Source organism: Lissotriton helveticus, chromosome 4_1, assembly GCF_964261635.1.
Source record: "Lissotriton helveticus chromosome 4_1, aLisHel1.1, whole genome shotgun sequence".
Lineage (NCBI taxonomy): Eukaryota > Metazoa > Chordata > Amphibia > Caudata > Salamandridae > Lissotriton > Lissotriton helveticus.
Window position 1 is genome coordinate 569,851,557 of NC_136063.1, and position 22,726 is coordinate 569,874,282.

General features: G+C 46.5%; 1 protein-coding gene across 9 annotated transcripts in view; it reads right to left on the minus strand.

Annotated features, from left to right (window-relative positions):
- The window catches only part of SULF1 (sulfatase 1), a 312,442-nt gene that overhangs the window by 231,668 nt on the left and 58,048 nt on the right, over window positions 1–22,726 (minus strand). For 7 of the 9 annotated variants that reach the window (XR_013610526.1, XM_078687178.1, XM_078687180.1 and 4 more), the window contains exon 2: window positions 2,505–2,571. The exons of the other annotated variants lie outside the window; for them this stretch is intronic. The gene's annotated coding sequence lies outside the window, so the exon portion shown is untranslated. The remainder of the gene's footprint in view (window positions 1–2,504; window positions 2,572–22,726) is intronic. 9 annotated transcript variants of the gene reach the window in all.

Here is a 22,726-nt window from a genome sequence, read left to right on the forward strand (position 1 = left end):
TTTTTCTTCAATACCCCAACAGTGTAGTGTGTCTCTAGTGAAGTCATCATATGAAGTAGCTTTAAGACCACCTCCTTCACCAGGGCTTCTCATGCCTTCACTATTAGTAGATCCGAGTGGAAAATGAAGAACTCCACTTTATTGAAACTTTTACATTTAAAGGGCTAAAGTATTTTTCAAGAAACAACTCAAGATCCTGGTAAACTGTGTTAGGAGGCCAGGGTCCAAGAGATTGCTAAATATCCACAATGCTGTGTTACACAAGTGAAGTTACTCACTTGTGTAAGTGCCCTCAGAGGACTTTATGTCATGGCCAATAACTCTCCATTTCCCAGTCACGCTACATATGATTGTTACTTAGCACTTCTATAGCACACACTCTGCCAATAGCATGGCACCGCACATGTCCAAATCCGACTCAGAATTCCCTGAAATGTCTCCCTCTCTTCATCTCACTAGCATGCAGGGGTCCCCGTCATGCCTTTATATGGCTAATTTTGATACAAAAACATGCACACAATCACTCCATATGGGAAGATGCTAGCATTTGGCATAAAACCACTCCTTCCAGAAGTGCCCTTCCTCGTCCCCTTATTTCTCTCCTTTCCTCATCCCCTCATGTATATAAAATAACGTAATATAACTGTTCAGAGAGAGAGATACACTCTGGTCATGAGGGAAATCATTTTTCATCTCACATGACCAAACAGTGGAACTCGTTACCTTAGTACGCATTGAATAGGGACCCTCCCAGACCGTCAGAAGAATTAACTATCTTGTTCTCAGTCAAACCATCCAAGCACATCCATATGTCTTCACAAGACCAGCTAACAATGAAAAAGGTTGTGCCAAAATAAAGCAGGAGTTGATCCAGCGCCAAATAAAACTTGACCATTACAGGAGTCAGAACACAGAGGCTGGTGGTGCCATACCTTCATCGTCATTACTAGCTTAGATTTCCAATAATCCTAGCCTCATAGGGGAGAGGTGAGGCGAAGAAAAGGGCAAGACATTATCATGAGATTGCCTCAAAAGGTGGAGAAAGAGTGTTTATGGGTGTTATCTATGTACAATGAGCTTGTAGTTTTACATTCCCATATAAACATATTTAAAGTTTTGATAAAGCTATACTATACACCATAATTCATAGTGTGATAATTTTAAGCATGTAATACAATACCGGTTTTGACTTATGCGTGTGAAACCCACGTTAAAAGGAGTAATTAATCTTTATATCGTCTTCGCTTAGATTCAGATAAATGATTCAATATCTTGGGCTTGACTTGGGTAGTTCCATAGAGCAGCACTGAAAGCAACCTACTCTAGCACCTACAGGTGCCCCGCAGATCAGATAATGTTAGCAAAATCCTGAATCATACAAACATGAGTGAGTAGTTGTTACGTGATTTCAGTGCCAGCCAAAGAGTAAGACTACATAAGGTTTTCCCTTAAAACAGGATGCGGTTTGGGATGCATAAAGTTTGGGTGCATAATGCACCCCCAGTTCCTGGAGGGATACCCCTTCAGTGGGACTCTCAGGGGCGCTTTAACACATTTATTTACGTCACACCACTGTAAGCATGTAACTTTGTATTGAGCATTAGACTTTGTTGATATTTACATATGATGCAGAATATCACACGCCATTGCCATCTGCCGAAAGGATTCATTAGAAGGCCTCTCGCAAATAATCTGACTACCACACAAGTTTGCCTTGTCACCGTGGCCAACATATCGTTTGCATGAGATGCACATTTACATCAACCTGAAGCCCACTAAATAAAAGACTGTTAGTACAGTAGTTGGATGAATTGGATATATGCTATGTGTAGTTGGGCCAAAGGGTGTGCCAGTATGATCAATAAACATTGATTATCAGACTGATTTGAATACAAGCATTGGCTAAGTCAATATGTCCAGATTTTTTGTAAGGTTTATATTAGAAGAAAATAACTTTCCTTGAGTGGCTGAACGAGTGATTGTGAGAATAACTACATTTTCGGAATGAAGACAATACAAGTGAATGATTTTTTTAAAATTAAGTAATTTGTGACTACGAGTGCATGACTGAAGGTTTGGATTTATTATAGCTTAGATGAATTACAGAACAAACAAAACAACACAAGAAATACTCGTTTCACCAGCAATTAAAACAAAATGTAAGCCGACAGTTCTGGGTGTATTGTGCTAAACACAAATAGAATGTGACACATGAGGAAGCCAGCAGGAGTGGCCAGAGAGGGCTATATTTGTAAAGTAGTACCTCAAACAATTCAAAGTAAGTATCTCTTTGGAGGAGGACGAATAGACCCAAACATCCAATAGCATTAGGGGAGAGTGAATACTGCACAGATGTGACTGACAAAGTCGCAAGTCAATGTCGGAAAGAGAAAGGCGAACAGCAATGGCTGAAAGGGGGAAGACTCACAGCCTACATTCTACTTTGAAATGGAAAAATAATCAGAAGACAAGAACACTATAAACAAAAACTAAAAAAAACTTACCATATTGTTGAAAGAAGACCAAGAAAAGCAAATGTCAGAGTGGACGGCTAAACCTCATCTTCTTTTGCTACAAAATAATAAAAAAAATCCATTTTAGTCTTTCCTCTTATTGGAAGAAGCATAACTTGTGAGTCAATGGAGATGAAATATAGAGTTGTGCTCCTACGATTATTTACACCAGTTGAACATTTAACTAGCAAAGGATGTTTAACTCCTGCAATGGTATTTCTTTAGATAAATAGCGCTGTTCTTAGACTTTGTTCATGCTGAAGGGCTCTTCTGCCTGCCTGTTTATGTTTAAGGATAGCACATTCTACCAGCACCAGGATGTCCGGCAGCACTGCCCACACTCCAATGTATGGTTGTTAGTAAGCTAACATCTAAAAACGTGCTTTCATTTTCCTATAATTTTGTTGCTCCAACAAGCTCCAAAAATACAAGCGATGGTTCTCATTTGTTGCTCATATATATTTTTTTTTAAACACACACATAACAGTGATTTTAGACACTCTGGACACACGGAAAAAATGTTAGAAGTCCACATAGGATCTGTCCAGTATCCATACATAAAGCATTCTTATACTGAAACAGGCAGCCCTGGTCTATTTCTTGCATAGCAAATAGCATTTTAAATCTGTAACAAACATATTCAAAAGCTATGCATATTTCTAAATGGTGAAGGGGTAAGGGGGGGGGGGCGGTGAGAGAAATAAGGTTGTAATATGAGCAGGAACTAACAATTTTTGAGGGCTTCCCTTCACACTAAGAGGAAAACCAGCAGTGTCAATACCATTAGGTGTAATGTATATTTCTTTAGTCAGTAATGAATTGGCACTCAGTAACTCATGCAGGCACCCTGTTATTCATGTTTGCCTCATGCATCCATTATCCAGTTCTTCATTGCCATCACCCATTAACCAATCCAAATAAAACACAGGCACGAACCCAACGTGCATATACAGGATAAATGAAAAGAATAACTGTTAGATTTTCTTTTTTTTAAAAAGGATAACCCAAAGGTGAAGAACATTTGTTTGCAACAAAAAATAACGTTAGACAATTAATACAACAGTGGGCAGCCATACTGGAATGATACTGGGCCTAGACCCTACTGAATACACGCTGTAATAATCTATTGTTAAAGGTTTTTTGGTTTTAACATACACTTTTTACAATAAATATGTGAGCCTGGCTACCTTTAATGAAACTTATCCTAATGAACAGCCCAGATCTATCGCCTCTTGCATAACTTAAGCCCAATTAACCAATGAGGCCTATTCTGTGGTTTTATACTTCCCACAAAACAACCATCATGCTTACAGCTATATAATTACTAATCTATATAAAATTACAGTTGACAAAACAATACACAGTCCCTCTTAAGAGGTTCTAGCAAGAGTGCAAACACAGTGCAACAGTCTAAAAGTCAAAAGTGTAACCGTGCAAATCTTCAAATACCCAGGATTTGCCAGAGCGGATAACCAACACAAAATCCATGCCTGTTATGGGAATCAGTGACATTATATGTCATAAAATATACCCAGCTGCAAGCTCTAGCACAATGCATTAATAATCCACCATTAAAGTCACATGGTCTTTACCATACTTTTTGCGCAATAAATAGGGCAGGTCTACTGTATTTACAGTATAATTTTATAATAAACAGAATAGCCCAGATCATTGGCTTGATACCATAACCAACTCAAATCTACCTTATTAGGCATAAGCTTTCCTAGAAGGCAAACATGTTCAATCACAAGCACTCTTTTCCTTTGCAGCGTACACCTTCTGCCTAATCAAAAGCATGCAGGAAGGAAATCCGCATTTGGATGGAGTCTAAACCCCTCTTTTCAGTATAGTTTGCTACAGCTCTTTATTCGATGATCACATAAGGACTCATGGCACCTGCACTTCCACGCCCGATCCAAACATGTATCTTCGAAAGCGACTGCTGTACAAACTACTCGCCATCTCATGGCTCGGTTTAGGACAATGGACGCCCTACAGTGCAATAAATCACAGAATGATGCATGTTACACCTTACATTATACACACACAGGACATATAGGATGGATGAAAGTGGCACATGAAGGGGTTCTGGTGACACGATGATAAATCTCCAGGCCAAAGAAAGGTAGCTCCGTTTGTGAATCTCACCTTAACCCAAGAAGACACAATTGGTCAAATTTGGTTTTTCATTCTTTATTATGCAAACACCCTAATACATAGGTGTGGTGTGATTCTCATGAATTATGGGTTTAGAAAACACTACATTATCAAATGTGTAATATGAATATCTGTATAGATCTTTAAACTTTCAGTAAAGTTAGTCAGAGGTTCCTGAGGAACTTTAATGATATTTTAAAGATTGACAAAACGTAATACTTTTCTCCCTGAGATGCCATCAAATGGGCTTGCAAAAAAAGAGTCTTTATGTAGAAGCGAAAATCAGTTTGGCTGAGAGCAATATTCCAGGGACACGTAGGTCAGCAACCACGAGCAATATTCCTTCCTTTCTCGAAGGCATGCATCTCCAGTAAGATCTTGACATGACTCTAGACACAGATATAACAGTAGCAGGAGTAAAGATGGTACATGGGAATGTTCACTGTCTGTGTCCATGCCCGGGATGAAGTTCCAAGGTACAGTGAGAAGCATGGCTGCTCAGATGTACTTAGTGGTAGTGCTTCAAAAAACTAGAAATGAAAAGACTTTTTTAAAATAATTGTTATTTCTACAACAAGGTATTTTACTACTGCTTCAGTCTGAGAAACCCTACTGTCTTGAACCACCAAGGGATATCTCCCTTGAGTAATCAAATTTAGATTTTGAAGGGCTCGCATTTCTATATCCACACTTTTCATACCTGCTTGTTTCTGAGGGTCATATTTTTTTAACCGTTTGATCTTAACATATTCATCAACATAAGATGTAAATGAATGTATAATACAGTGATGATGACCCATAGAGGAACACAATGGGGTTGAAACATCAACTAGACTACTAGAATCAATAACTAGTGACTACAATAAACATACGGATTTGGATTATGTCCCAGATTTATAGATCACCACTCACATGTTAGACTTATGGAAATCTGTGTTATCTGAATTAATGTTTTACTAATCAAAGAACCTCATCTGTGGGTGAGGCTGTGCTCATTGCACAATTATGGCCACCACATACCTGCCACCGACCTCTGTGCAAGAATGGAACACATATTGTGTGTCTTTCATAAACAAGGTCTGTCTAGGTCTCAAATGAACTCTTTAATTGAGTAATGCCACTTAAAACAGAAAATGGATTTGATTAATAATTTACAAGACTTTTTTCAAGTAATTAATTGGAATCATCATTTACCCGTTGTTATACTACATACGAGATTGCACTGTGTAATAGGATTACTATGTTGTTCGTACAATGATGTAAAATGATGTCACTTCCTGTGATGTTATCCATGGTGGGAAAGGGTGTTTGACAACACCAGGGTATACTACTACATTTAAACCAGTTCATTTTCTTGTTAAACAGAAGTATAAAACACACGCAATTTATTAAATGGCTTCAGTGTACCTTTAAAACCAATGTGCAGATAATTTGTTCATAGATTTCAGGAACTGGTACAAACAATTATTAAAACAATTTACACAAACGAAATTGTAAAAATAAAAATATAAAACTGATAGACTAACACCTTCTTGCTGAGAACATTTCCATGATTATGGCTGCTTCCTACGACTACGCTCCAGTGGATTCTCTGTGGAGAGCAACATATGCGGACATGGGCGTTTGCCTATTTTCTTTCCCTGGACAACATCTTCCAGTGTGATTAGCTCCATTTCCCTACAGTCCTTAAAAATGGATGCGTTAATGGCCCTATCCTACAATTTTACACATATTTGAGTAGAGAGTTGTCCACCACCGCCAGAGCCAACCTGCACGAAGGGATGAGAGACGTAGCCGAATGGATGACGACCAGCCGCCTGAAACTGAACTCAGACAAGACGGAGGTCCTCATCCTGGGCTCCTCACCCTCCGCCTGGGACGACTCCTGGTGGCCTCCCGCCCTAGGCACCGCACCCAAACCAACGGACCACGCACGCAACCTGGGCTTCATCCTGGACTCCTCCCTCTCCATGACCAGGCAAGTCAACGCCGTCTCCTCATCATGCTTCAACATCCTGCGCATGCTACGTAAGATCTTCCGGTGGATCCCCACCGAGACGAGGAAGACGGTCACCCAAGCCCTCGTCACCAGCCGACTGGACTACGGCAACGCCCTCTACGCCGGAACCACTGCCAAACTCCAGAAAAGACTCCAGCGGATCCAGAACGCCTCGGCGAGACTCATCCTCGACATCCCCCGACGCAGCCACATCTCCGGACACCTGAGAGATCTGCACTGGCTCCCGGTCAACAAGAGAATCACCTTCCGCCTCCTCACCCACGCACACAAAGCCCTACACGACCAAGGCCCGAGCTACCTCAACAACCGGATCAACTTCTACACTCCCAAGCGCCTCCTCAGATCAACCAACCACGCCCTCGCCGCCGTCCCCCGCATCCGAAGAGCGACAACAGGAGGAAGATCCTTCTCCTACCTGGCCGCCAAGACCTGGAACTCACTTCCCACCAATCTGCGCCTGACCCAAGACCACCTCTCCTTCAGGAAGAAGCTCAAGACCTGGCTGTTCGAGCAGTAGCGGCACCCCCCCCCCCCTCCCAGCGCCTTGAGACCCTACGGGTGAGTAGTGCGCTCTACAAATGACCTGATTGATTGATTGATTGATAAGAGCAGAATATAAAAGTCTAACAGAAGGCGGTAGTAGTGTCCAAAAATTGAAAAGTCAGCAACATTCAAAGAGAGACATATTTCATCATGTCATTAGTTAAATGCGTATTGTAAATAGACAAAATCACAGTATGCAATGGGTGCTTAAGAAACTCAAAGTACCTACTACCATAAGGTACTGTATTGGTGCACACAGGTGTGTAACCAAAAACAATGCTTAGAGGTGAGGTTCTAATTACAGCACACCTAATAGTATTGAACTTATTTTGGCCTTTATGTGCCTTTTGTACAGATGAACATTTGACAATTGTCACCAGTAAACTCCATAGAGCAGCATAGAAAACATATAGTATAAGGGTACACAATAATCCAATATAAAGTCAAGAAACAAAGGAAAAGAAGGGTCCTCTTCATATAGTGTTATTCTTCTTTATTCAAAGTTCATAAAAAACAGGTTTTTCCAGCATACATATCGCCAACACGTGTTTCGTCTCCCACAGAGACTTCATCAAGGCATAAATGATAATTGGAAGATGTATATTAATCTGTTCATAAGATGAGTACACAGCGTTGCGTGATAATATAAGAATACCCACACTAATAATTGAAGTGAATTTGTAACTGGATTCACTTGAATAAGAGCATCAGCATAATCAGTTTGACAAACATGTCATAAAAGTCTAGGACGACAAAGTGCCATAGGCAAAAATAAGTGCAAATATGTGTTATTACCACTCCATAGTTACATAAGGGATCCCATGATAAGGGTCATACAAAATATTTAGATGGACTCGACTCGAGGTTTAAAGCAAATCCACATTCACAACCCTGATAAGTTGCAATCTACCCGATGGCAGCAGCACCAATAACACGACTTGTCGCCCGTAATATAAAAGTCATTCAAGTGGTTGTAGATATCCAGAAGGTTCTGACTTTGACCGTGTTCACCATTTCTGAACCGTCTACTTTAATTGCACACCTATGCAAACATGAGGCGTGGTGTATTTATGGTTGGGCCATTTAAGATGTTCAGCCTCACTTAACAGTAGAAGCACAATATTCTTGCATATTGTATTATATGTCTCTTTTGTTTTGGGTCTGCGAATTGCAGTCCTCAATCCAAGTGTGCATTATACAATACTTGAGTGCCGCTTGATATACATAAAAGACTTTAATCCTTTGCTGGATAATGACTGAAACATTTCCCCAGTTCCATCCGGACCATTTTTAAAGTGAGTGCAAAAGGATCTACTGTAACATGTGCTTACCACCTTGAGTTGGCATTTCCAACTGTCCTGGGGGGATGGTTAAAAAATGTTGTACCATGACTGGCCACCACAAAACAAAATTACGGGAGTTGTTGGTTGTTCAACAACAAACAGCACTTGCATGGCATGCACTATCCGACTCAGTCTCTTGACGCTGCCTGGCTAGCCACCAAGCGCACAGCCAGATTTATTTTATTTATTTATTTTATTTAAGTGTTTTATAGAGCAAACTTGACTCGTGAGGGTATCAGAGCGCTTTAGAACAAATACACCAGCGCACATCACATAATCTCACTTTTATCCTTTTGCAGTCAGCACTTTTCTCCAATTCGTATTCTCACAGAGACACTCCTTTTCAATCCAAGAGAGTTGCGTTGTGTAGAAAATGCAGTTTTTATTTCTTTTAACCCCTTCGATGCTCATGACGAGCTGAGCTCGTCATGAGTTACGCCTCTCGTACACTCATGACGAGCTGAGCTCGTCATGTAACGCAGGTTTTTCAAAACCGCCGCGTACAGCGGGAAAACCGCTAGTGCGCATGCGGTTAAAACAAAGTGCTTCACAGCAGACAAGCGTTTCGACCTTTGCGGGCTTCCTCAAGGCTAATTACCAACGTATTTAGCACTTTAGTTGTTAAAGTATAGGCTAGCTACTTTATGTTATTCTTGGTACAAGATTCACCAAGAATATAGTCCAATCTATCTAAAATATAAGCAGTAATCTTTGTTTTTTATAGTGGTGGAGCCATGATAAGTTCCATCACGGACACTGTTGGACAGGCCACATGAAGGGCCGCTCTCCCCCGGCCCAACCAGGCCCGAACCAGCCACGCAAGTACCACACACCACCATTGCACGTCCACCGTCCCCGCAGAGACCCCTACACTCGAACCTGTTGACCCCGTAGGCCGACCCACTACCGGCCTGCGCGCCCATCCTGGGCGCCATCTTGGACACTCCACCACGAGGCCGCCTGGCCCCCGATCGACCTCAACCCTGGGCCTGGCCAGGCCTCAGACATTCCGGCACCAACATCCACCCAGGAGGTGAGCGGGCTACTTGGTCAGTCAATGGGAGCAGGAGGTGTCGATGGCTCTCACCCGCCAAGTGCCGCTCGCCCATCGCCTCCCAGGACGCTGGCTCCACCCCCCTGCTGGGTGTCTGAACCCCCTCATCCCGGACCTCCCGACCTCCAAGTGCGAGGGTCCGGACATCAAAGCACACCAGCCCTATAACTGGGGCAGCTCCAGAGCAGGACGGGAGTTGTATCTTGGAGTCGAGAGACGCAAAGAAGAACTCATCCTTGACGGACTACTGGCGCTGCCGTAGCTCTGTCTTGTGCACCCTCGTCTTGCCTGCTGGCGCTGCCGCGGCTTTGGGAACCACCCTATCCTTCATCATCGTCGGGACCTGCTGGCGTAGCCGCGGACCGTTTGTAACCACCACCTTCATCGGGACCTGCTGGCTCTGCCGCGGACCGTCGTCTGCCTTCATCCATCTCGGGACCTGCTGGCTCCGCCGCGGCCCGTTCATCTACACAACCGAGCTCGAGGATTGAGAGCTATTTTCCATCGTTTTGGTAACAAGACTGTCCCGCTACCCTTTCCCCGAACAGAGACCAGAATAGAGGGGACCCCTGAGTCCAGACCTCCTTGTACCATTCTACCGTACTTGAAGAATTGTCTATAAAGTATCGTTGAACTTTATCATTGTGTGGTGTCCGTCTGTGGGGGGGAAGTTACTTGTCTGTACGATTCACTGGAGACGGCTCTCCCCGGAGACCTCTCCCCGTATCCTCGGCCGACCCTCCCGGTCCGTCTAACATTGGTGGCCAGCGACGGGATCCGAATCACCGCATAAACCGTACAGAGAGTAGCTCACCCCACGGCGAATCACGATGTCAACTAAAGAAAGCGGATCAACGGAGAAATTCCAGATGGAGAAATTGGGCGAGTACAGCCATCGTGAACTTAAACAGTTCTGTATCGAATTAGGTATCGCTACCACCGGACTAAATACCAAAGATGACTTTAAGCAGGCCCTGGAATCTTGGGCAGAAACCGGGGCTGCCGGAACCCCCGATCAAGACATCACAGCACAAACCCCCATGGGCCCTGAAGAGCGAAGAACGGGTCTCTCGCCAGGCGAGATCCAGGAACGAGAAAGAACCCGACTACACGAGCTGGAAATGGCCCGGCTCAAAATGGACGTTGAACTAAAGTTGGCCGAACAGAAAATCAACTTAGAGCACCTGCGTCTCCGAGAAGAAAGAGAGGAGAAACAGAGACAAAGGGAGCTCGAGGAAAAGAAACTGGCATATGAACATGAACGGAAATTAGCTGAAATCGACCTACGCAAACAGAATAAAGAAACAGGGGTGCCCGAGCAACCCCACACTCCAGGGGCAACAGAGAAGAAGGTACACATCCCCAAGGATGTCGTTCGAGAATACTTCCGAGAGGACGACATCCAGCAATGGTTTAAGGCCTATGAAATCGCTATGACTGCACACCGGATCGATAGAAGCGATTGGGGGGCCGGTCTGTGGGGGAGATTCCTCAATGAGGGCCGCGACGCCCTGCTGCAACTCCCGGACCAGCAGATGACCTCCTATGACCATATGAAAGCGGCACTCCTCACCCGCTATGGCCTCACACCCGAGATGTACCGTCAGAGGTTCCGAGACTGCACCCGCATCCCAGGTACAACTTGGGTGGACTATGTCAATTACTTTAGCCGAGCCTTCGAGGGCTGGATCAAAGGAAGCAAGGTCACAACCTACGAACAACTGTTCAATCTTATGGTATGGGAGCATCTGTCGAACAATTGCTTCATTGAACTTCGCCAGCACCTCCTCGACAGCAAGTTAACGGATCCCCGGCAGCTCGCAGCCGAAGCTGACCGGTGGGAGATCACCAGAGTGAGTCGAAATGGGTCCTCCGAACAGAACCGGAACAACAATGGTCAGCACCGTCCCCGAGGAGGTGGAGGCCAAGGACGCGGAAGAAGCAACGCTCCGGTCACCCCCACTATCAGCCCCACCCCCCCGTCCAACCGGGGCAGCACCCCAGCGCGACCGGGACCTCGAGCCAATGTTACCTGCCATCGATGTCAACGAGTCGGACACTATGCAAACGACCCAAACTGCCCCCAGTACCAGAGCCCAAGACCCCGCCAAGTAGCCGCTGCTGCTCTGGGGGAGGAACGGATCTCAGAGGAACAAGAAGAATATGAACAGGAACACCCAGAATGGGAGCCAGCCGCCATGGCTCTCGCCTGCCTAGGGGGGAGAGACATGGTCCCGCGGGTCCCCCTACCCGCTAATACCCAGAAGTACAGCCAATGGGTGGGCATCAATGGACGCCGGGCGGAAGCCCTTCGTGACACTGGGGCCAGTGTAACAGCCGTCCGCTGTCACCTGGTGACCCCCGAACAATACTTACCAAACGTTCTCTGCCCTGTACGTTCAGCCGATAACTCAGAAAGTCTGTGTCGGATGGCCTGCGTCCCCTTCGAATGGGGAGGGGTCTCCGGCATGTTGAAGGTGACGGTCCGAGATGATGCCCCCGTAGACTGCCTCCTGGGTAATGACCTGGAAAGCTCTCCATGGGCAGCAGTCGAACGAAAAGAGCACCTGGGGATGCTGGGCGTCCCGGACTGGGCGTGCGTCACCACCCGGTCCATGACCGCCCGTGCCAACACCCGCCCAGAGGAACTCGAATGGCCGGCGCCACCGCCTCCGGTCGCCCCCGCCGAAACCACCGACCGTGACGTCCCCCCCGAACCAGCTCAACCTCCAGACCTCGCTAACCTCGACCAGTGGCCTCAAGAGGGGGGGCCCACGCAAGAACAATTTCGCCAAGAACAAAGGACCTGTCAGTCCCTCGAGGGACTCCGCCAGCAAGCGCTAGCCCAAAGCGCAGGGGATACCTCCGGAACTCACTGGGTCTACTGGGACAATGATCTGCTGTACAGTGAGCAAAGAATCGCGGAGCTGGGGGCCAGCCGAGTCCTAGTGGTACCCCTCCGTTTTAGAGACTTTCTGCTAAACCTGGCCCACGATGTCCCCCTGGCAGGACACTTGGGTCAAGACAAAACCTATAGCCGCCTGGTGACCCACTTCTTCTGGCCCAAAATGAGGGACAATGTACACCAGCATTGCCGATCTTGCCCCACGTGCCAAGCCAGTGGGAAGAGCGGCCGCAAACTGAAAGCCCCCCTGCAACCGTTTCCCGTGGTCACCACCCCGTTCGAGAGGGTCGGAATCGATATCGTAGGGCCCCTGGACCCGCGCACAAAACAAGGCCATCGATTCATCCTGGTGCTAGTGGACCACGCCACCCGCTACCCGGAGGCTGTTCCCCTGCGGACTGTGACAGCCCCGGTAGTCGGCCGGGCTCTGATGGGGATCTTCTCCCGGGTGGGCTTCCCCCGGGAGGTCGTCAGTGACAGGGGCACGAACTTTATTTCGAAATACATGAAATCTCTCTGGCAACAGTGCGGGGTTACCTACCGGTTCACGACCCCCTATCACCCTCAAGGAAACGGACTCGTTGAGCGGTTCAACCGCACGCTCAAAGGGATGATCGGGGGGTTGGAAGAGCCCCTCCGTCGCCAGTGGGATGTACTGTTGCCGTGCCTTCTCTTCGCATATCGAGAGGTTCCCCAGAAGTCCCTGGGCTTCAGCCCATTTGAACTGCTGTATGGACACCCCGTGCGCGGGCCGCTCAGCCTAGTTAAGGAAGGCTGGGAGATGCCCCCTCTAAAGAACCCACCAGATGTGTTCCGCTACCTCCTAACACTCCGCAACCAGACCCGGCGATTCCGAGAACTAGCAAAAGCCAACCTAGAGGCCAGTCAGGAGGACATGAAAAGGTGGTATGACCGGAATGCCTCCTCCATCGAGTTTGAACCTGGGCAACAGGTATGGGTGATGTCCCCCACCGAACCCTGCGCCCTACAAGACAAGTGGACAGGGCCCTTCAAGGTGGTCGAGCGCAAGGGTCCGGCTACCTATCTCATCGACTTGGAATCTTCCCGGAACCCCCTCCGGGTCCTCCACGCTAACAGACTGAAACCGCACTTTGTACGGACAGAACTCAGCCTCCTGATGGCCACAGACAATGGGGCTGAAGAGGACTCCGAGCCCCTCCCGGACCTCCTACGAACGCGGGAGAAAGACGGTTCCGTAGATGGGGTCCGACTCTCAGAGACCCTCACCCGAGAGCAACACCAGGAGTGCCAAGTTCTCCTATCACAATTCGCCAGCCTGTTCTCCCTCACCCCAGGTGTCACTTCCTGGTGTACGCACGATGTGGACACGGGGGACAGCCCCCCTATCCGCCACCGGGCCTACCGCGTGCCAGATCGGGTACGGGCCTGCATCCAGGAGGAAGTAGCCAAAATGCTCACGCTCGGGGTCATCGAGCCCTCAGACAGCCCCTGGGCCAGCCCTGTAGTACTGGTCCCCAAGGCAGCTGCCCCCGGCACCACACCAGAACTCCGGTTCTGCGTCGACTACCGGGGCTTGAATGCGGTCCCCAGGACAGACGCACATCCCATCCCCCGGGCAGATGAACTAATCGACCGCATGGGAGCTGCCCGCTACCTCAGTATCTTCGACCTGACGGCGGGCTACTGGCAAATCGGCCTCACACCCCGGGCACAAGAACGTTCTGCCTTTTCCACGCCCGATGGCCATTACCATTTCACAGTCATGCCCTTCGGCATGAAGAATGCCCCAGCAACATTCCAACGGCTCGTCAATCAGGTCCTGGCGGGGCTCGAAGGCTTCAGCGCCGCCTACTTAGACGACATCGCTGTATACAGCAACCAGTGGTCCGAGCACCTCCACCACCTCCGAGCAGTACTGCACGCCCTTCAGCAAGCTGGCCTCACGATCAAGGCCAGCAAATGTCAAATTGGGCAAGGGTCTGTGACCTACCTCGGGCACCAGGTGGGAAGCGGCCTGGTGGCCCCTCTGCAGCTAAAAATTGCCGCCATCCAGTCCTGGCAGCCCCCCACTACCCAGACCGAGGTACGAGCCTTCCTGGGCCTCACGGGCTATTACCGAAGGTTCGTGAAAGACTATGGTACTATCGTGAGGCCCCTCACAGAGCTCACGTCAAAAAATCAGCCCCAGAAAGTCAACTGGACCCCAGAGTGTCAAGCTGCATTTGAACAATTGAAAGCCGCCATGTGCTCCGCCCCTGTGCTCCAGGCCCCCGACTACAGCCGGGAGTTCATCGTCCAGACGGATGCCTCCGACCATGGCATTGGGGCAGTCCTGTCCCAAGTGAACACCGAAGGCCATGACCAGCCGGTGGCCTTCATCAGCCGGCGACTCCTACCACGGGAACAACGCTGGAGCACCATAGAGAGGGAGGCCTTCGCGGTGGTATGGGCCCTCAAGAAGCTCCGGCCCTACCTTTTTGGCACACCCTTTCGGGTACAGACCGACCACCGACCCCTGCAGTGGCTGATGCAGATGCGGGGGGAAAACCCGAAGTTACTACGCTGGTCCATCTCCCTACAAGGGATGGACTTCACAGTTGAACATCGGCCTGGGCCCGATCACGCCAACGCAGATGGCCTGTCCCGGTTCTTCCGCCTCGACGCGAAGAGTCCCCAAGAGAACGGGTAACTCTCCCCGCCTTCAGCTGGGGGGGACGCATGTTGGACAGGCCACATGAAGGGCCGCTCTCCCCCGGCCCAACCAGGCCCGAACCAGCCACGCAAGTACCACACACCACCATTGCACGTCCACCGTCCCCGCAGGGACCCCTACACTCGAACCTGTTGACCCCGTAGGCCGACCCACTACCGGCCTGCGCGCCCATCCTGGGCGCCATCTTGGACACTCCACCACGAGGCCGCCTGGCCCCCGATCGACCTCAACCCTGGGCCTGGCCAGGCCTCAGACATTCCGGCACCAACATCCACCCAGGAGGTGAGCGGGCTACTTGGTCAGTCAATGGGAGCAGGAGGTGTCGATGGCTCTCACCCGCCAAGTGCCGCTCGCCCATCGCCTCCCAGGACGCTGGCTCCACCCCCCTGCTGGGTGTCTGAACCCCCTCATCCCGGACCTCCCGACCTCCAAGTGCGAGGGTCCGGACATCAAAGCACACCAGCCCTATAACTGGGGCAGCTCCAGAGCAGGACGGGAGTTGTATCTTGGAGTCGAGAGACGCAAAGAAGAACTCATCCTTGACGGACTACTGGCGCTGCCGTAGCTCTGTCTTGTGCACCCTCGTCTTGCCTGCTGGCGCTGCCGCGGCTTTGGGAACCACCCTATCCTTCATCATCGTCGGGACCTGCTGGCGTAGCCGCGGACCGTTTGTAACCACCACCTTCATCGGGACCTGCTGGCTCTGCCGCGGACCGTCGTCTGCCTTCATCCATCTCGGGACCTGCTGGCTCCGCCGCGGCCCGTTCATCTACACCACCGAGCTCGAGGATTGAGAGCTATTTTCCATCGTTTTGGTAACAAGACTGTCCCGCTACCCTTTCCCCGAACAGAGACCAGAATAGAGGGGACCCCTGAGTCCAGACCTCCTTGTACCATTCTACCGTACTTGAAGAATTGTCTATAAAGTATCGTTGAACTTTATCATTGTGTGGTGTCCGTCTGTGGGGGGGAAGTTACTTGTCTGTACGATTCACTGGAGACGGCTCTCCCCGGAGACCTCTCCCCGTATCCTCGGCCGACCCTCCCGGTCCGTCTAACAGACACCATAAGCTTCATCTCATCTCCGTATCCAGCTACAATAACAGTATCAGAGCGCTTTACAAGGTTTACAGAACAGAACAAACAAAAAGGCATATATGTACAGGAGTATACAAAAAAAAAGTGAGAAAGAAAGACAAGAAGTGTAGGGTAGTGGTAGAGAGAGGCGTGAGATGGAATCAATACTAGGTGGCCTTGAAATTTGGCAACCCTGGCATTCTCGATCACCAGAATTGAGCTCAAAAGAAATGTTTTGGACCCACACTTGTATTTTAAAAAAATACCACTAGTGCTAGAGAGACTGCAGAGCACTTTCTTGAATTTCAATAGAAGAAAGAAGAGTGAGATCATTCTTGTGTACTTTTAAACCTCAAACTACTGGGTAATCCACTGCCTTAGATAATCGACAGATAGATACATATAGCATTAGATCCCTTTTTGTGGGAACCGGTTCAAGTTTTTGCTAAAAAAAAAACATTGGGTGAAGCTCTAATGCATCACTTGTAGGAAATCTGCTCCTTCCTGGGATTACTTACATGCCTGGAGTACACTTAAATGGCAACCATTATCTTGTGGGATGAAAATCATCATAAAGAACCTTTTTTGCTAGAAAAGAAGGTGAATGTGGAGTAAAATTACCCACTAAATGGTTGGATAAGCCCCAAATTTGGAAATGTAGGCCCTGAGCTCAGTTTTTCCCTTGCCTAGATGTCAGCTCCTAGGAGAGTTCCTCCGTTGTACAGCTTGTTAAAGATAATCCAGAATCTCGCTGTTCCAGTGGGCTATGAATCCATTCACACAGATGTTGCTCATCAGTCGGTCCACAGTATTTGTTTTGTTTTCCGTTTCTCCACAGCTGGAACTTTCTTGCACATTACCAAGAGAGCAACGCCCTTTTCAATTTCACAGTCTTAGCTTTGGCGTGAGGGCAGTCTTGCAGAGTATGGGCAGGATTAGCAGTCCACTTGTTATAAATTCTCCGAGATAATTTCTAAGCGTTTCATTTGTTCTGAGGTGCAGCTAAATTACTATTCCACTATGGTTCATTGCACTAGAAATTAAATATACATGTGGACACCGCCACCAGACAACCCCTCTATGAAAGGCTTTTGCCTCACAAATAGAGCACATAAAGATGCTGTAGGTATGGAAATTCTCAATGAGGAAAGTTTACTTTTATCTGTAATCCCAAGAAACCGATAGATAACACTTACATGGACTATATCTACCATATACCTTTGGCAAGAGCCACGCTCCTTTCTTCTGTATCCAGGCAGCTCAATTTTAGGATACTTGAATGAATCTTCCTATATTAAATGTAATGTGCTGCATTACAGCTGCCCTTTTCACTGCCTCTTTTCGCAGACATCTGACTCAGTTGACAACAGTGTTATCTGCTGGTTGTGTGTTTCTCCACAGTTGGAGCCATGTAGGTTGGTTGGTTCATGGAACATTCACAACACCCTTGTACCTGTAAACAATGTCTAATGGAAAATGTGCTTAGTAGCTGCAGTTTTCACTAATGTGGAGTTCATAGGGGATTGGAACCTGCAACCTTTTGCAACTCCTTTATGTGCATATATGGAAACAGTGGGCAGTGTGTCGATAGATGTGGTATTCCCTTAAAGTGTAAACCTTTTCAAACTCATGTATGCAGCAAGTTCTAGGCTCTGTTCTTGTAGGTACCCTATAGGCATGGCCACTGGAATTATGTGGCATTAGAGGGCCAAAGTATGCAGCAGGGTTGAGTAAATTCTGTGGCAAGAAAAAGCAAATAATGTGTTATAATGAACCACATTTTGAAATGGTATTACTTCATTATTTCATCATTTTTAAACTTAGTACGCCTCTGTGGGCTTTGGTTGCACCTCATTAGTACCAGTTTAACATCCAAAATAGCAATAAGCAACATAAAGGTGACCAGTCCAGCTTTTCAAAGGGCCTTCCAATGCGTTACAACCTGTGTCGTCGCAATTTTAGAAATATTTGAACCGTTTGAATAGAAATTAACGTTAAATCTGCAGATAGTCAAATGCAGAATACCAGCTATACTGCATTTGACTAACACCAGGCTGGGAATATATTGTAACATCAGAAGAGAGTCTGTCTGGGATTGGACTACATTGTATACACTTGCTGTCCTTATGCATAACTATTGTGGTGTACTAACCTGCTTTTGTTTTACCATGTGCCTTATAAAAATATGTTATTAAAATATCATTCTGCAGATAATGCAGCGATGATGGATTATGCGGCAAATCAATAATTATGTGAAAATCGATGTGGGCCGCACAATTGCATAATTCCAGTGGCTCTGCCTACAGGGGAGCCCATAGGGTGAAGTTGGGTCATGACCATTCCCACCAACTACATATGGGAGGACAGTGGACCTAGAGTTGTGCATTTCACTTAGTTACACCCTAAAAGAGGTGGTACTAGTTCATGAGGCTTCCTGAGCTGAGAGGAGTCACATACCTAACATCCAGGTCTTCCTACCAAAAATTGTAAGCCACTACTTAAGTTCTGGGAGCAATCTTCACAAATCAGTAAGGGGAAACACTGACAGGCTAGTCACTGGAAGGATAATACTAATTAGCATACTGTAGGTACAGGCATATCACATTGTTTTATACTCTGCCTGCAGCATAAGTGCCACCATGAAAGAGAAAATAGGCATGTGGGGCAATTCTTCCGGCAATGTGGCAGTGGTGAATTATGAATAAGATGCAACTATGGAAGTATATGTATCTGGACACACTCTTAACATTTTTGTCCTTTTGCATTTTTATCAAATGTATACTAGCCCTATAGTCCCTAATAAAGGGACTCTCAGTTGACAACAGCTCAGTGCTGGCTGAAAAGCCATGTATGTGTTTTCTAGAGATATAATAAGTACAATGAGGATTTGACAGTGGAACAGTTGTGGAAAAATAGTCTTGATAGCTCAGCCTGCAAAGATCTGTTACAAGATAGGTTTAATGATGAGGAATGTTGAGTTGTGTGCAAAAACTCCTTCATGTCGGAATATAAACTCACTAGGGTCTGCAAGGATCATCTCCTGATCAAGCACACCTCACCTTGTAATGAAATGAAATTTCACCATCAAGCCCCGCTCACTCAATTTGACACTATACTCCGATCATACACTTTTGGTATCCGGTCAGGCGCAGCCGCCACAGGTAAGATAGGTGGGGCGCGGAATTCTACAGACGACGGGATAGGTAAAATTAAATAAATAAAACCACTTATCCTGTGCTCGTTGTATCACAGATTCGGCAAAAGCAAGTGGCTTTATTTATTTTCGTATTTCCTTTTTCCTATCCTGTCAACTGTCGACTTCCCATCCACCACGCCCGCCCCCGCCCTGCCCAACCGCTCTTACCTGTAACGGCCACGCTCTTACCTGTAACGGCCACGCCTGTATCCAGTGCTTATTCGTTTGTCTACACAGACATACACACACATACATACATACACACACATATATATATATATATATATATATATATATATACACACATTCCTGTGAATGCTTGTAAAAATGGTTTCACAGTTTAAGTAATTGGAAACACCTATATTTGGATTGAATTAAAACTACACCATCAACTTCCATCCATTGAACATTACGACCCTATATTCTTCTCGTTTAGTTTTTTTACACAGAATGTCGACATCTGATGTAAAATATCTATTTTCCGACACACACAAAATATTATATATATATATATATATATATATATATATATATATATATATATACACATATACATATACACACACACATCACATTAGTAATTTATATGAAATGTTTATAAATATTTAAGAAAGTAACCTATAAAGGGTGTTAGGCGGTACAGTTAGATGTAGGAGGGGGAGGAGCCTACTAAAATGAACGGACATTAGTCTGTGTGTTGTTGTTTAATGTATTTTCCCTTTTTGGGACGCTCTGAACCAAGTGCGCAACCGTTTCACAGGTCTTTACAAGACCATTTGAATGTTAATTAGGCCTTGCAGTTGTTTCACCCCTTTTAGAACGCCCGCAGCTCCACTCGGCCTACTGATTAAAAGTTCAGCCCCCCCCGAAATTTTTTCTTAGCCCCCCCCCCGAAATTTGGCTTTAGTTGCGCCTCTGCTCTGAACAGACCTTGCGCTTTCTATGGAGAGGGTCGACATGCATAGACCCAATACATGCCTTGCGCAGGCGGCAATGGTTTCAAGCAGGGTGGGCTTAAGTGGGGGTATTTGGCATCTCAAAGCTAGATACTTGAGGGAAAGGCCTTTGATCCCCCTCCCCTCCAGCACAGCTGGCTGATGCGAAGTTTTCTCAGTACCAGATTAGCGAGTGTATAAGACATCTGCTTTGTCTCAGAGCCGTCAAGTGTTTGCAAATCTCTTAACTGCTGATTGCTTTCAGTAAGAAGGCTTAACAGTTCCTCTTCGGATTTTCATATTAATAGTTACCACCGATACACGGTCTCTGAAACACAGGGGCGGCGTGCCAGGAAGCGCGCGATCAGCACCGAGAGAACGTTCATCTCCGGCACCTCTGGAGATGGCGCGGCGTTTTCCCGCCAATATAAACAATCCGCGGCACTTCGAGTTGATGGCAGCTCATGAGCTGTGCTGGTATCGAAAAGTTAATTTAGTTCTAGGTTTTGTTCAACACACCACGTGTTTCAGTGCTCTGTACAATCACCCTAGCCCAACAGCGAGCAATGGATATAGGCCTGTATTCCCACTAACTAACACCGACATACTCAATGATACTACTCACCCCTAAGACGCAAATGAACGCATGCACTCATGCTTTCTGTTCCTTTTTCACAACCCTCCTCAAATTCGACGTCAGACGTGAATGTCTAATTTGGGGATTGACGTCTAATTTGGGGATGCTGAATGGGCACATTTTCTACAGTAAGTTATGTTTGGGGTTCGTATTGAATGTTTTTGGAGAATAACCCAGTGGTGGTAGTTACTTGTTTATTAGTTCTAATATTGTCTGGCATAAGTGCAGTGGTACCCATTGCTGTGCAAGCCCGGCACACGGATTCATTAGTTAGGATTGTATAAGTTGGCCCAATGCGATTGGCTGAAGTTTAAGGAGGGGCTAGAAATGGAGGGAAGGACATAGTACGCAGTCGATGGCCACAAATAATGCGTTCATGTTCCAGGGGAGGGACAAACAAACAAAGAGAAAGGAAGTCTATGGCAGATGACCAATAAATAACAAGTAAATGAGGTTACAATGAAGCCAACAAATGGGCGGCCTCTTAGTCCACTGTTAGAAAATAAAAGGCCTCGTAGTGACAGCACGTGTGCTGTCAAGGCAATAGCTAAAAATATCAAAATATGTTATTGTGGGGCAACTGTGGGGACCCAGTCGTTGACAGCACAGAAGTCATAGGATTTGGATACTGGGGAGATTGGGGGTGGGGACTAAGAGCTTATCTACAATATTCGAATGTAAACTCAAGGATACAAGAATAACCCTAAATATGCATGTATCCATTATAGAAAGCAGTGTGCATAAATACTCAAAAAGGTTCACTGCTCAATGTGCATGTACCACCTAGTATCATGCGCTCCTAATGGAGAGAGGTTTAAACAATCAAGCTGGCCATAAAACAATATATCCTAAGCTCTTTGAATTAACAGTGAGGCAGAGCATAACCCAGCAACCATTTTTCTGAAACATTTAACATTCCACAGAAAATATTACGTTAACTCTTGCTCCTCCCCAAGTGTCACAAATGTGGCTTGGTGGTGTGGTGAAATCACTTGCCACGTATGATAGTTTCACAGCTCCACAGCCCGAGTGTCAGGAGTTCAGATCGGTGTTCAACCTACAGGCCACCTGTCAGGGCCGTTTCTACCACTAGGCAAGACTAGGCGGCCGCCTAGGGCGGCAAAAAATATGAGTTCATAATGATGGTAAATCGAAAATAAAATGTTTTCAGGATTACAAATAACTAAGTGCTATCAGCACATTATACCAACCATCAGGGAAAGGTGCGAGCTTGCCAAGGCTCAATTGATGGAATATGTACAGTGCTGGTGATTTCTGCTGTTTCTGAACAATGCTGCTATTTGCATACTTTTGTACAAAATGCTAATTGGGACGGCGGAGAGGCGGATATAAGGTGAGAAATAAATCAGTGGAAAACATTTGTTCTCTAGGTTTCAGTTTCCGTAGTGCATTTACTGTTTATATAGATAGCTTTGGAGTCGGATTAGAAATACGATCTATAAAACTCCATAAAGTAATTAGCAAAATGAGTTCTCCATGATTTCCGTTTACCTGTTTTCTAAATATACACGGCATGTCATTGTTTTCAATCAGATGAATTGGCAATCACATACACAACTTAGATTACATATATTTATGATCCCTCCCTTTCACTGCGACGCAACAACACACCAACAGTGAACAGGGCAAA